The following is a 12,562-nucleotide window of genomic DNA, read 5'->3' as shown; positions in this document are numbered from 1 at the left end:
GCAAAATGTGGTATATCATCGTTTTGCTTTTGACTTCAGCCCAATGGCAAATGAAAGGCATCCAAAATCAATTTCAAGAAGCTAATAAATTCAGTATGTGAAAGCAGTGAAAATATAACTTTTGCAGCCTCATCATCAAGCTGATTTGTAAGCAAAGCTGGGCCCAATTCCTGCACACTGTGTCACCCACATTTTCAGTTTCATGCAGGTAATATACTATATTTAAGGAGCTGATATTCTGAAGCTAAACATAGACATAGATACAGATATATATCTATCTTCCTTCCACAAACATACATCCTGGTGATATCATAATAAAAATCTGAATGTACTACGCCTAGGAAATCATGTTCATCACTATCAGTTACCTCCCTTCGTAACAGTGAAAGAAAGGTGAAGGCTACTGCTGCACACAAGGGCACGCTCGAGGCAGATCAACAGCTGTCCACAGCTCCACATAACTTCCAGAAGAGACCTCTTTATGGCAGCATGGGGAGGGAGCTGTTGGGGTTTTTATTTGCTTGTTAACTTACTGAGAAGTTTGCCAGACCAAGCCCATCTAAAGGCAAGCTTCCAAAGGGATATGAATTGCCCATACTTACAACGTAATTTAAAGTACTCCTTGTACTTTAAATGTGTAGCTTATGAGCCTACTAGGAAACAATAGAGGGCTTCTACTTACTCCAAAAGCAGTTACTTCAAATTCACATGAGAAGAAAATTTGATCCACATTTTCTACCATGACGTAACAAACCTTGATTCCAGGTCAAGTCCATCCAAATGATTCAGTGGCAACTGCTCTTAAGAGCTAACCGGCCTTTACTGGAGCTTCGCACTAGACATGATTTTGCAATGCAATTACTACAGGACGAAGGGAGGGATGGCATGGATGTACCTCCCCTGCCTTGTAAGGCCAGGACTAACTCCTACGAGAGGCGTAAGGATGTAGCCTTTGGTTACACACCGGACTTGCACGTGCACCATGAAACATTGCCAACAAGTATCAAGCTGAGGCAGGTAAACTGACAACTGCACAGCAGGCCTGGGAACTGCGGGTCTGCATTGGAAAAAAGAATTTCTGAGAGCAGCAGTTTCTATTTCTGACACAGCCGATCCACATGATGCCTTCTGGATTTTTTTGTTGACCTGAACCAACTGAAGACAGTGATACTGCACAAGGTCAATTATTTCACTTACTTAGAAGTCATTAACAGCGTTAAAAGTTTCTTAGGGTGTGGTACTTCTTTACAAAGAATAAATAAATTTTAATACTTTTTTAATAGTTAAAATACTTTCAAAATAAATTAATTTCAAAAAAGAGCAAAAAACCCTCAGAAAAAAAAAAAACACCAAAAAAAAAAAAAACACACACAAAAAAAAACAAGTCAAAAAAAGAATTATAAAAGTCCCTGAACAGGTAAACAGGTTTCTGACCTTTGCGATTTCTGTGTCAATGTAAAGATGTATTTGTTTCCTGTAGAAAAAAGACATAAAGAGAAAAAGAAAGGAGACAGGCAGGCAAACTGGGTGCTGGATGGAGCTTGGATGAGCAGGATAAAACATGGACAGAAAGTGCAAGTGAAGAATGATGGTGTATGTGGACCGGGGACATGTGCAAGTTTTAGAAAATAGCAGGTGGAGAAAATTCTGGAACAGAATTATATTTAAAGGGGAGAAGTTAAAACTAGGTGAGAACAGAAAAGGAATCACACTTGGGGTGTAAATACTGCTTTTGTCACTTAGTTCATACTGTGAACATGTCCAGGTTTTTCCTCCTCAAGGCAGAATCAAAGGGAAATGCTGTTCTTTCTTACTCTTATTTCTTCAGCAGAGCATCCTCCTTCTCAGATGGTGGGAGCTTTTGGTAGCTTTGACTGTTATTATAGAACCTGGGACAACTATTTCCTCACTGTGCAGAAAACACTATGGTTATTTTTCATATTAGAAATAGCAGATCTTGTTTCCTCTGTCTTTACTCTATGATTTTACTGACCAAATGAAAATGAGTGACTATAAAACCCAACTCAAATCTGAATTACACTGTAAACCCCTCTTTCTTCTGTATATCTATGTTACCTGTTCACCTCTAATGTTTATAAGCAAGAAAAAAATAGTATTTTTTTTAGTCTCAAACACTTTATCCAGCTGAAGACAATCTGTGCCATGCCCTGTCTCCACACTTTCAGCTTCCTGTAATACTTCCAGTAAAACCAGACAGTCTAAGAGATTACATTACTGATATTTCTGTAATACCAAAGATACAAGAGTTATAAATGACTCGTAGATGTCTGTACATCTCCAAGTCACCTTTAAAGTAGCAACTCTGGTGCATGTGTAATGGAGTCACCTGGACTTTCTAACACTGCTTTCATGCTTGTGTCTTCTTGCCTTTCCGTGCGATTGACTGCCCTGATTTACACTATCTAATAAAAACCTATGGGGCTGTGATCATACATTGGCTGGTGGTCTGGATTTCAACAGAATGCAAATGTAAGCAAAAGACATATGAGCACATATGTTTTTATGTGCAACAGAAGTTAAGCTGTGAACACAATACATCACCCTGCAACAAGGAGCTATGTTAGAAGCGATTCCTGTCCACCTTAGGTGACCCACTCATCACGTCTCTGCAACCTCCCCTGCAAGCACAAGGGGGTACTGGAGGAGCTGGGGTGGTCTCTGTTCTAGAGACCCTGCATAGGAGTCCCCTAGACTCCTACACACCACATTTACAAAGCACTATCCTTCTATACTGTTCATATCCCAGAGCACAGCAATGTATAGCTAAGATGTGTCACCTACCACATGCATAGTGAATTTTTGGTACCATTGCAAACGCCCCTTAGACATTAATATGTGCAGGTAGCATGACAGTAAAATTATGTTTATAAAATGTACTTAAACTGCTGCTATTTCTGAGCACCCTTAATGCTATAGGGTGCTATTCCTTCTCAGACCTCTTGTCAGACTTCGCTAAGCATACAGTGATTTTACATATTTTTAAGCACGAATTACCTACACAGTCCTCCTTGCCCACAGGATTTAAAATTAATTTTCAAACGTAAGCTTAAGATGCTGAATTTTTCTGCATTTCCTTTTATTTTTTTTATCTTTGATAATTCCACACACAAAAAAAATAGTTTCTCCTATATTCTGAAGGTTCTTCAAGTATTTCTAAAGATGGCATCTTTATGAAAACATCGTAAAAACTGAATATATTTTAATATAAAAATGCCTGACTTGTACCCATAACTGTCTTCACTTAGTTAAAAGGTTTTGATATTATCTCTATTGTTTCTTCTTCAAAGGAGACTCATAATTAGAAAAGTTCTGCAAATTTGCACTAATGAAGCAGAAACATCTATGAAGTAATGAATTTTATTAATCACCATGTAAGCAAATAAATAGAAAATGTTAAAAGTGTAAGTATACCTAGCCCATTCTTTCTATGATTTTTGTAGCATTTTGTGTAGAATTATTTCTAAGTCTTTATTCCTAAGAAAAGTTATTCCTAAATCTTAATAACAACTTAAACTGGGAATTGTAATGGTAAGCCTCCTCCATGCTGCAGCACATGACGGTTGGGCCAGCCCAAGCAGTATTCAAGGTTGTTGTAAGCAACTTAGGCCTCTCAAACATCTCTCTTTTGGTCCAGGACTGCCCAAATTAAGTCACTGCAGACACCTCTTACTCCCTAATACGTCTGCAGTGTCACAGCTGCCAGGATGAAAATGGCTGAGAGATATAGGTGATCTTGTGCCCCTGGGGAAATCCCTGCCTCTGTACTGTCTTCTGTCCCACGGAATGCAACACTGTCACAGAGCGGAGCCATAAATATTTAAACTGGAGAGCAAAACATGATTCATAGACTAAAACTAATTAATCATCTGTCCAACAAAACTGAGCTGCATTTAGTGTAGTTCAAAACCTTCAACTTCAGAGTGATGTGAGATCCTACTGCAAGCCACTGCTACTGAATTTTAACAGAAACACAGACAAGTGCTAGGATTTAAGTGCGACCCACAGGACACAGAGATGAGGGGGGTACCTTAACTAAAATCTGGTACTTCTTATTCTTACTCTAACTTCAAACTCGCATCAATACCTTTTCTGGTTTTTGAACTTTATCAATTGGCACCTGAAAGAAAACCCTAAGTCCTTTTCCTTTTTACATTTTTGTTTCCTTCCCCACGTCCAGCATCTCTTCTTCTTGTCCTCACAAAATCTCTTTAAATCCAGGGGAAAAAAAGGATGCCGTTAAAAATTGCCTTACTACAGTATGTGTTAGCACCACTATATGAAATAATTGCTCCTTGGGAGATTCTAGACAGTCAATTAACCCCCAATTCATGACTCAAGTGGCAGAGCAATGAATAAAGGCTAGGGGTTCAATTCTCAATTAGGATGAAATTTTTTCCTTAATAGTTTAATCTTGTGGTCAATTAAATCCCCTAGTGTTGTATTAATTATTATAAGAATTCTAGGCAACTTCTAGCTTAAAGGTTAGTTATGGTGTACCCCAACTGGACCAGAGTCCTGGACTTGTATTTTTTCAAAGCTGAAAGCCTATTCTACCTTAATGGGAGAAATATTCTCTATGAAAAAAAAGACAAAGAAATGTCTTTACATTGTGCTTTCCTTATCTGGGATATTTTAAATGTCTCCTGTATTTTTATGCCAGAGAAGACGACTGTGATTATGTCATATATCATTAGAACTAAGTTTACTGCTGCACACATATTCATACCACTAGTTATATTAAAAAGGATTTCTAAGCAGACTTTTAAGGATTAATCTCATCTCCAATTGCTGAGCTTTTTTCCTACTTTGTTGGGAATAGCAGCTTTGGACCAGCAAGTTACTTTTCCATCTGTCAGACATACAGAGAATATCAGTGTGTGAAGTACTTTCTTGGTACTCTTTTTGGTAGAATAAAGCCCTGGATTTCCTCAGGGAAGCAAAGGACATATGCTGATGCTCTATGGTTTCTGAGTTGCTGCAGAGATACAGTCCTCTTGGCCAGCCTTCTGTTGAGTAGGTGCTGGAATCATATAAAACAGCAACTTGTGGGGAAAAAAAATAAAATGGAGAGCTCCCTGGCCAAATCAGTGATCTTTTTTCAACTAATTATTTTGCTTGCTCAAAATGAAGCCAGTTTGTCTTTGAAAAGACTGTCTATCATTAGAAAAGAGAAGTATTGAAACTTTTTGAAACAGCTATAACAGATGTCAGTAGTTGAAAGTACAATTAGAAAGCACAACGCCGCAGAAATAAAACTTCAAACAAAAGCGGAAAGAGTTCTTTGTGCACATCAATAATTTAGAATGATTTAAGAACTGTTTTATAGATGCAAGTGGAGCTCTTGCTGTCTATATATAAATTGAATGTGGTCTTTATAAACAAACAGAAAGGGGATACAATCCTTCTAAATTATTTTTAGGATAATTGTTTCCACAACAAACATCATTATTTATCAGTTTTGAAAAGAAGCCAACTGCTAACATTTGAAATACAGAAATCTTGGCAGACAACATGGAAAATGGTAATCTCCCCGCTTTATAAAACCAGTTTTGTGTTTATTTTACACGTTTGTCAAGTTCTTATCTCAAAGCCCATGCAGCGCTACCTATTTCTATCAGAAATCATTATATTTTATTTCTAATCACTTTCTCATAGCTAATTCAGTAACTCAAGAAAGGAAACATTTATTGCTAACAGATGTTGTTACCTTCCTGCTCACTCACGTATTACTATGAACTGATTCAACAGTCTGGAAAACAAGGTTTAATATCTATTATTTTGCCCTCTGGATTTCTTCTGTTATAATCTTTCTGTTTAGATACAGCTTCATTTTAGTGATGCCAACATTCTGAATCTATGCTACAACCACTCATCAGCCAGAACATGTCCATAGCACACTGTGCAGCACCATTTAGTAAGACCTGAGACAGTCTGCATGCTACAAGCAGTTTAGCCATACCAGCAGCAAGGCTCCCAACCAAGACATACCCCATTTCTGATGTATTCATTCCCCCAGGGGAGCACTGCAGCACTGCACACAACTGGGCTGCAGGAGGGCAGCTCCTTTGCCAGAGGGAATTTCTTTAGAGGATGTGTTGCTCTGCAGGCACAACCACTGAACCTGCTTCTCTGAAAGCTGAGACATGAACTGACCAGATCCCACCAATGGCAGAACTGTGAAGGTATGAGTCAAATCTTTGGAAGACACTTCAATTTTTTTCTTCCTTTATTAGATTTTTAAGTGAGTGCTGGAACAGCCCATGGAAGAAGCTGAAGAGGCTGCTCTGAATCAGATGATCTTTATGTTTCTATATTTATAGTTTTATTTTCATGTGTAAACTTAAAGTAAATTATCGATTGAGCATTTGAAACTAGCTGCATTGTCTTTCTCACTTTCCTTTCGTTCTGGGCTAAATTCCCTGTATACTAAAACAGGATTTTGATGGATAGACATTTTCATGTATAGAGAGATAACATTTTCTTTTTCAGATGAGAAAGAAAAGGTGGAAATAAATTACAGTCCCTGAGTTTGTAAACTTTCTGAAAAGGAAATGGGAGCAGACATTCTTGCACTCAGGAGAAACCAATCCCTCAACAGCTTCCACTTACATGCTTGAACGCTGGAATACAATTTCACTGAAGTCAACCAGAATACAAAAGGGGAGGCCTCATCCCCCCTACTCAGCTGTTTCCGACCTCATGAGACACCCTGCGTTGTCTTTGAGACAGTTGAACATCAGCATGAAAAAAATCTAGGGGAAATAAGGATTTCAAACATCGAGCCTTCATTTATCTACCATTAAAACTTATTAACCCACATGTCTTTGTAGGTCACCCATTGAGCAAAGCCCCCATGAAAATTCTGTCCATTTAGCCACCACTGTTACAGAATGATAATCATATGTTTCAGATACTTGGGACCATTTAGCTTCAGCATTTGATGTGACTCATGACGTATCAGTTGCTAGTTGTAAAATTAAAACTCCAGCCTGATTTACAATATTTAATATATGCTACATAGGTAGTGGTATTTACAAAACACTAATCCTAAAACAGTGCTGAAAAATTATCTTTTATATTAGAGAGATTCTTATTATGAATAAGACTATAATCGAGAAGTGCCTGACTTATTTTCTACTGAGATTTCAGCATGTGTGTATATAGAGAGATTAATAATGAATGTTCTTGAAACAATAAAACTATCTTTTAGGAACTCATCAAATAGTTTCTAAATATTGGTGTCTCTTTTTTTAAATATCAGAAGCTTCATGCAAACAAAGGAATTATGGTGCAATGGAATCATTATTCTTGGTATTTTTACTGTTGTTATTTTAATTTTACAAACATATTATGCTTTCCTTAAGATACGCTAGTTAAAAGAAAATTCAGTATATATAAATATACTCTTTTTACAAAGTAATTTCAAGCTCTCTCTCTAAATCCCTTCTGCCTGTAATGCCATAGGCTATACAACCATAATGTCAAAAGTCAAACAGAACTCTGACGACTCCTCCTTTAATATGTGAATTTCTCCACACTTTTGCCTGGAGGGTACTTTCATTACAATCACTTTCTAGATTTTAAAACTAACAAAAAAAAAAAAAAAAGACAACAATAATAAATACAGGCCAATTTCCTAATTAACAGCATCCAAGATGTCTCCAAAGGTTACAGATGTATAAATAACATTATTTTCTGAGCAATTCATATTTTCTAACCTCTGTGAATCGGCATATGCACACACATGTATTCCATTTTCTACTCCAGCTCAGCCACCTACCAGAGATGCTCCATCCTTCAACATATTCTGCATCAAAAAGGCATCTTCTACCACACCAGAAGCAACACTCCATGGAACTGTCATAAAAGATTTTACAGTTCTGTATCCCCTCACAGACAACACTCACCCGAACCAGCCATGGCATATATCAGCAAATTCACACAAGCCTAGCTATCAAAAGTCTTGCTATCAAAATACTGCACAGCAGTCCAGGTGATGGATAAAACAGTTTCAAAACTATGCAATGTTTTATAGATTATAACATTTCAAAATACACCTGGAGGCAGAATTTTATTTTTTAAACTGCTTGTTATAGCCTGTCACAGTCTGTCAACTAAAAGAAAACTCTGCTTTGGAAATGACTGTCATTCTGACTACAAAATAAAATAAATCAGTTGGTATTTCAAAAGCAGTATGCAACAGGCAAACATGACCAAAGGAGTGTGCCTGGGGAATTCTGTACTGGAATAACCACAGTCTTTCTAGCTTTCACTTATTTGCCTTGAATTTAAGAATTCTAATAGCTAAAAAGGTTAAAGTATGAATGTCCCCATGGTGAATGTGCATACAGTCTTTTGGGAAAATTAGACATTTGTAGTAGTTCTCATGAACATGATGAAGCACTACAAATACGTCAGCAATGAACATCATCTCAAAATTACTTAGAAATCCAATTTCTACATTTAAAAGCAGATCAATTAATTCAGGGCTGATTTTCACTGGTATTCACACAAACTAGTTACATATATAGGAGTGATGCCTCAAAAACTCTCAGAAGCCTGATCTTTCAAGCTAAAGCTACAAAGGCACTCTATGGTTCTAATTATAGGTACAAATGTATTAATGAGGCATTGGTGAGATATCTAAAAACAACCAACCACCAACTTAACAGCTGCCTTCAGTCCTCTAAATTTGTGCTGAAGGTACCTCTGGCCAGATGTATTTTGTCTGTGAAGCTTAACTTGGGTCCTATTTGGAGGATTTGACGCAGACTGTAAGCCCAGGGATGACAGCTGATGATCTCATAAACCCCAAATGGAGTAGCCAGCTGAGAAACAAGAGTCCTGTTTTCAAACCATCAGACTATTGGTTTGGGATTATTTAGTAAAGGAGTTTGGGGAGGGGAGAAAACACACAAAGCAGCTCAAGAGTACAGCTGGTAATGCAGCAGGCCAAGGGAGCTAGTTAAGGAGCCTGCTTTTATGAATATTTAATCACTCAGATGAAGTAGGAAAGCTTTAACTAAAGATGGTGTGACAGATGCAATGCAGAGACACAGCAGTCTGAAAGAAGCTTCACTTAGGAGAGGAGATTCAATCTCCTGATACAGATTCAGGTATTTTGAGAAATACTCTTCCAACAGAGTACCCAATGACTGGCATATCCCAAATACAGCAAGGCACAGGTGTCTCTCCATCCATCTTTTTATCAATCATAAGCACCTGCTACAATAAGAATATTCACAGATGTAAACCTTAGCCAATTGTGAGCACTCACTTCCCAGTTGGTAGCAGGCACCAGCCCCACAGAGCTACTCAGGCAGCCCCTCTCACTGAGAAATTCCCAGCTCTGGCCACCTCACTCACATAGATAGGCACATGAAAATGCTACCGTTAGCATCAGAATGATCGTCCCCTCCTTGTTCTTCTCTTTCTGGTATTTTACAATTTACTGGGTTGTATAACAACTGTACAATGAGAATCTCACAGTCACTTTAGGTTTGTTTATCCTTTTGGCAAAGAAATTGTTCCTAGGATTAAGGTAAGTTGAGGGGAGAAGCTGGGAGACATTTTAGGAACATGAAAAATCCTTCAGTATTTTGCACACTTTTTCCCCACTAAATTAATTTATGAAGAGCTTATAACATGAAAAAAAAACAAATACAGTGTAGGGGGACAGCAAGGTTTTGGTTAACATAGATAATACGCATTTTATTTACTTACTGATTCTTACACTATCTCACCCATGCATCTACTTGTTACTGTATTAATAAGAATCATTAAAAGAACATCAGAAAATTAGTACTGAACTTATACAAAGATGCAGGGAGTTTCATGGAAAGAATTCAAAATGGGCCATTTTTCTTCAGAAAAAAACTCCTTGTTTTAGAACAACTGAAATTATATTCATAACTTACTATTGTGGCCTCCTATCGTATCAGGTGCAATGCTTAATTTCCAAAGTAAAGCTGATAATATGAAAAAGCTACTAAAAGAACTGTCCATTCCCAGAAATAAATATGGCTATAATAGCCAAACACCTAACACAGTAAAGAGTGCTGTAGTGGTGCCCTCTGCCCCAATAATTGAACATGAAATCTGATTTCCTTGAAATTACAGGCTGAGCTGGCTGTGGTCTGGACCTCCTTATGTTCTGCAGCCCCAGCGGCTCCCAAGTTCAGTGTATGGGTCGTATCAGCTCTGCTAAGAAGCTATCATGTAACTTCATCAATGTAATTCAATGCAATGTCTGAAATATAATGAACAACACTTATTCTGGTTTCATGGCTACCTATCTATTTCAAAAGCATAACCTTTTTCTACTTCCAGTCCAAGGTTACTTCACTACGCTATATGTACACTAGGGATTTATTACATTTTATTATCAGGAATGTTTGTTCTAATGCAGCAAGCACACAAACACTTTGGAGATGCACATGAAGGTATGGTTTTGGGCCTCCTGTCACCTGAAACCTCTGGGCAAGCAATAAAGAAGGGAGCTCTTAATTGCCATCTTAATGTGACTTTTACGCAGAAGGCAGGCAGACACACTCCACAGAGAGATCTTAAGACATTCAAAAGATCAAATTAGAAAAAAAGTCCTGGATATATAAAAACACTACAAAAAATACCACCCACCAGTGCTTAGGGTGCTCCAAGGCTTCCCCGTAACTCACGCTTTCCTAAGGCTGCTGGTGCAGGAGCAGACATGCACAGCATCCACCTGTGAGCACCCCTCCTGAATACCAATCAGTAATTTTTCTCTCTTTTTTATGCCTTTCAAATCTGATACAGCTCAATAAGATACTACTGAAAACTCAATTCACAGTATTGGAGGAAAAGTGGAAATGGTAAAATCTAAAGAGACAACCAGACTTTGGAGAGTAGTTATTTTACCTTATTACTTAATGATCTTAAGGTTCTTTCCAACCCTAACTATCCTATGATCGTATGATTCTACTTCTGTCTTACTTTATTCTTATTCGCCCATTTTATTCCATGGACTGGATACCTTACTAAAACAGTTGGTCCAAAGCCTTTTCAGTAAAGAAAATTTCAACATTTCAGCACGTCTGTATAGACACATAATTTGTAGTGTTTAGACAGCAATACATTAAAGTCACTGAAATCCAATAAATAAAACATATTAATAAATTATGTATCAATGTAAGAAACTGCCTTGGTCCATCTGCCAGGATCATTATGAAGCAGGTATTTTACCCTTCAGGGAAAAAAAAAACATTCTTAAAAATGATTCTGCAAATAAAGATCTAAAACAAAATTAATGTAGAAGATGTGACCTTGGAATACTTCATCAACCTCTTTGTAATGGCCCTTGTATTTAAAAACATTAGAGCAATGGTTAAACACAATCATAATGATACGAGTCTAGACTAGACACTTCAAAAATCAAAGCTTTGCTTTTACTTTCTATTTACATGTATGGCAAATCTGAGTGATAATAAGAGTTTGCCTTGATGTTATGGGTTTTGGTGCTGAGTTTTTGTGGGTTTTTTTTTTTTTGATTGATTTCCTGATGAAAGATCACATTTTAACAGTTGTCAGTTCACTTGCAGGTTAAATTTAACAACAAAAAAACTTGTGGAGAAAGCCTTTACCCAGAATAGAGCACTGTGCTTCTTATTTTTCAGTATTCTCAGAAAATAGAAAGCATAAAAATATCTTGATTTTTCCAGTGAACATTTGCACTGTGTATGTCACTTAAGATTTTTTGCAAAAAGAAACCCTTGCAACCTTTAAACCCTTGTGTTATTGCCTCCACTGAAGAAATGACCTAATATAAACACCTAATATAAACACTTAGGGACCAAAAAGAACATGACTTCACTTCTAATTTGGAGAGTTTTTCATATATCTCAGGAGGAGATTCGTGAGCACATTCATGAAGAAAACTGCTTTTTTCTCGTTATATCTTTAACATGCAAGTATTGATACGTCAAAGAAACAGCATGATGAGCATTTGAAGTGTTGGCACCTATCGCACACTTTGTATACACACTGCGTGGTACAGCTTCGTACTCTTAGCTCTCTTTCTTATTCCTTGAGCTCTCCATCTGGATGCTTTCAGATTAATTGCTGGAAAAGTCCTCTCTCTGGAGGACACCCCCAACACCAGGGCCTGTTGCTGTTTCAGGTGTTCTGCACCTGCTCGTTCTCCTCCCCTTACATCCTGAGTAACCCAGTCCTTTGGCAATGATTAATTTAAACGCATAAAACCTCTTTTCTGCAAATGAAATACAATACATATAGTTATTATTTCATTACTGTAGTCCCTGCCATGTGAAAATATTTTGCTCAGCTGACAGAAATGATGCAAAATTCCCATTTCCTTGAAGTAATAAAGGGAAAGGTGTTCTTTAATAAAATGAAAAAGGGATAGCTGCCAGATGCTCAGCTTTGGAGACTACTGTCTACGGAAACACGAGACACAGCCTTGAGTCCAGATTTGTACTCTGATGATGCAGACAACTGGGCTAAAGGAGGGCCCGAGTAGCTCTGGGAAATTCAGAGCAAATCACTT

At 37.5% G+C, this 12,562-nt stretch overlaps 1 protein-coding gene across 4 annotated transcripts in view; it reads right to left on the bottom strand.

The window, feature by feature from the left end:
* Nucleotides 1-12,562, bottom strand: part of DACH2 (dachshund family transcription factor 2) — a 283,298-nt gene that overhangs the window by 36,345 nt on the left and 234,391 nt on the right. The window lies entirely within an intron of this gene.

The sequence above is a fragment of the Pezoporus wallicus genome, unplaced genomic scaffold (assembly GCF_028554395.1).
Source record: "Pezoporus wallicus isolate ANWC-B61680 ecotype Strahan unplaced genomic scaffold, APGP_CSIRO_Pwel_v1 scaffold_6445, whole genome shotgun sequence".
Classification (NCBI taxonomy): Eukaryota; Metazoa; Chordata; class Aves; order Psittaciformes; family Psittacidae; genus Pezoporus; species Pezoporus wallicus.
Note: the sequence above shows the minus strand (reverse complement) of the source record. Positions and strands in the feature narration are given on the sequence as shown.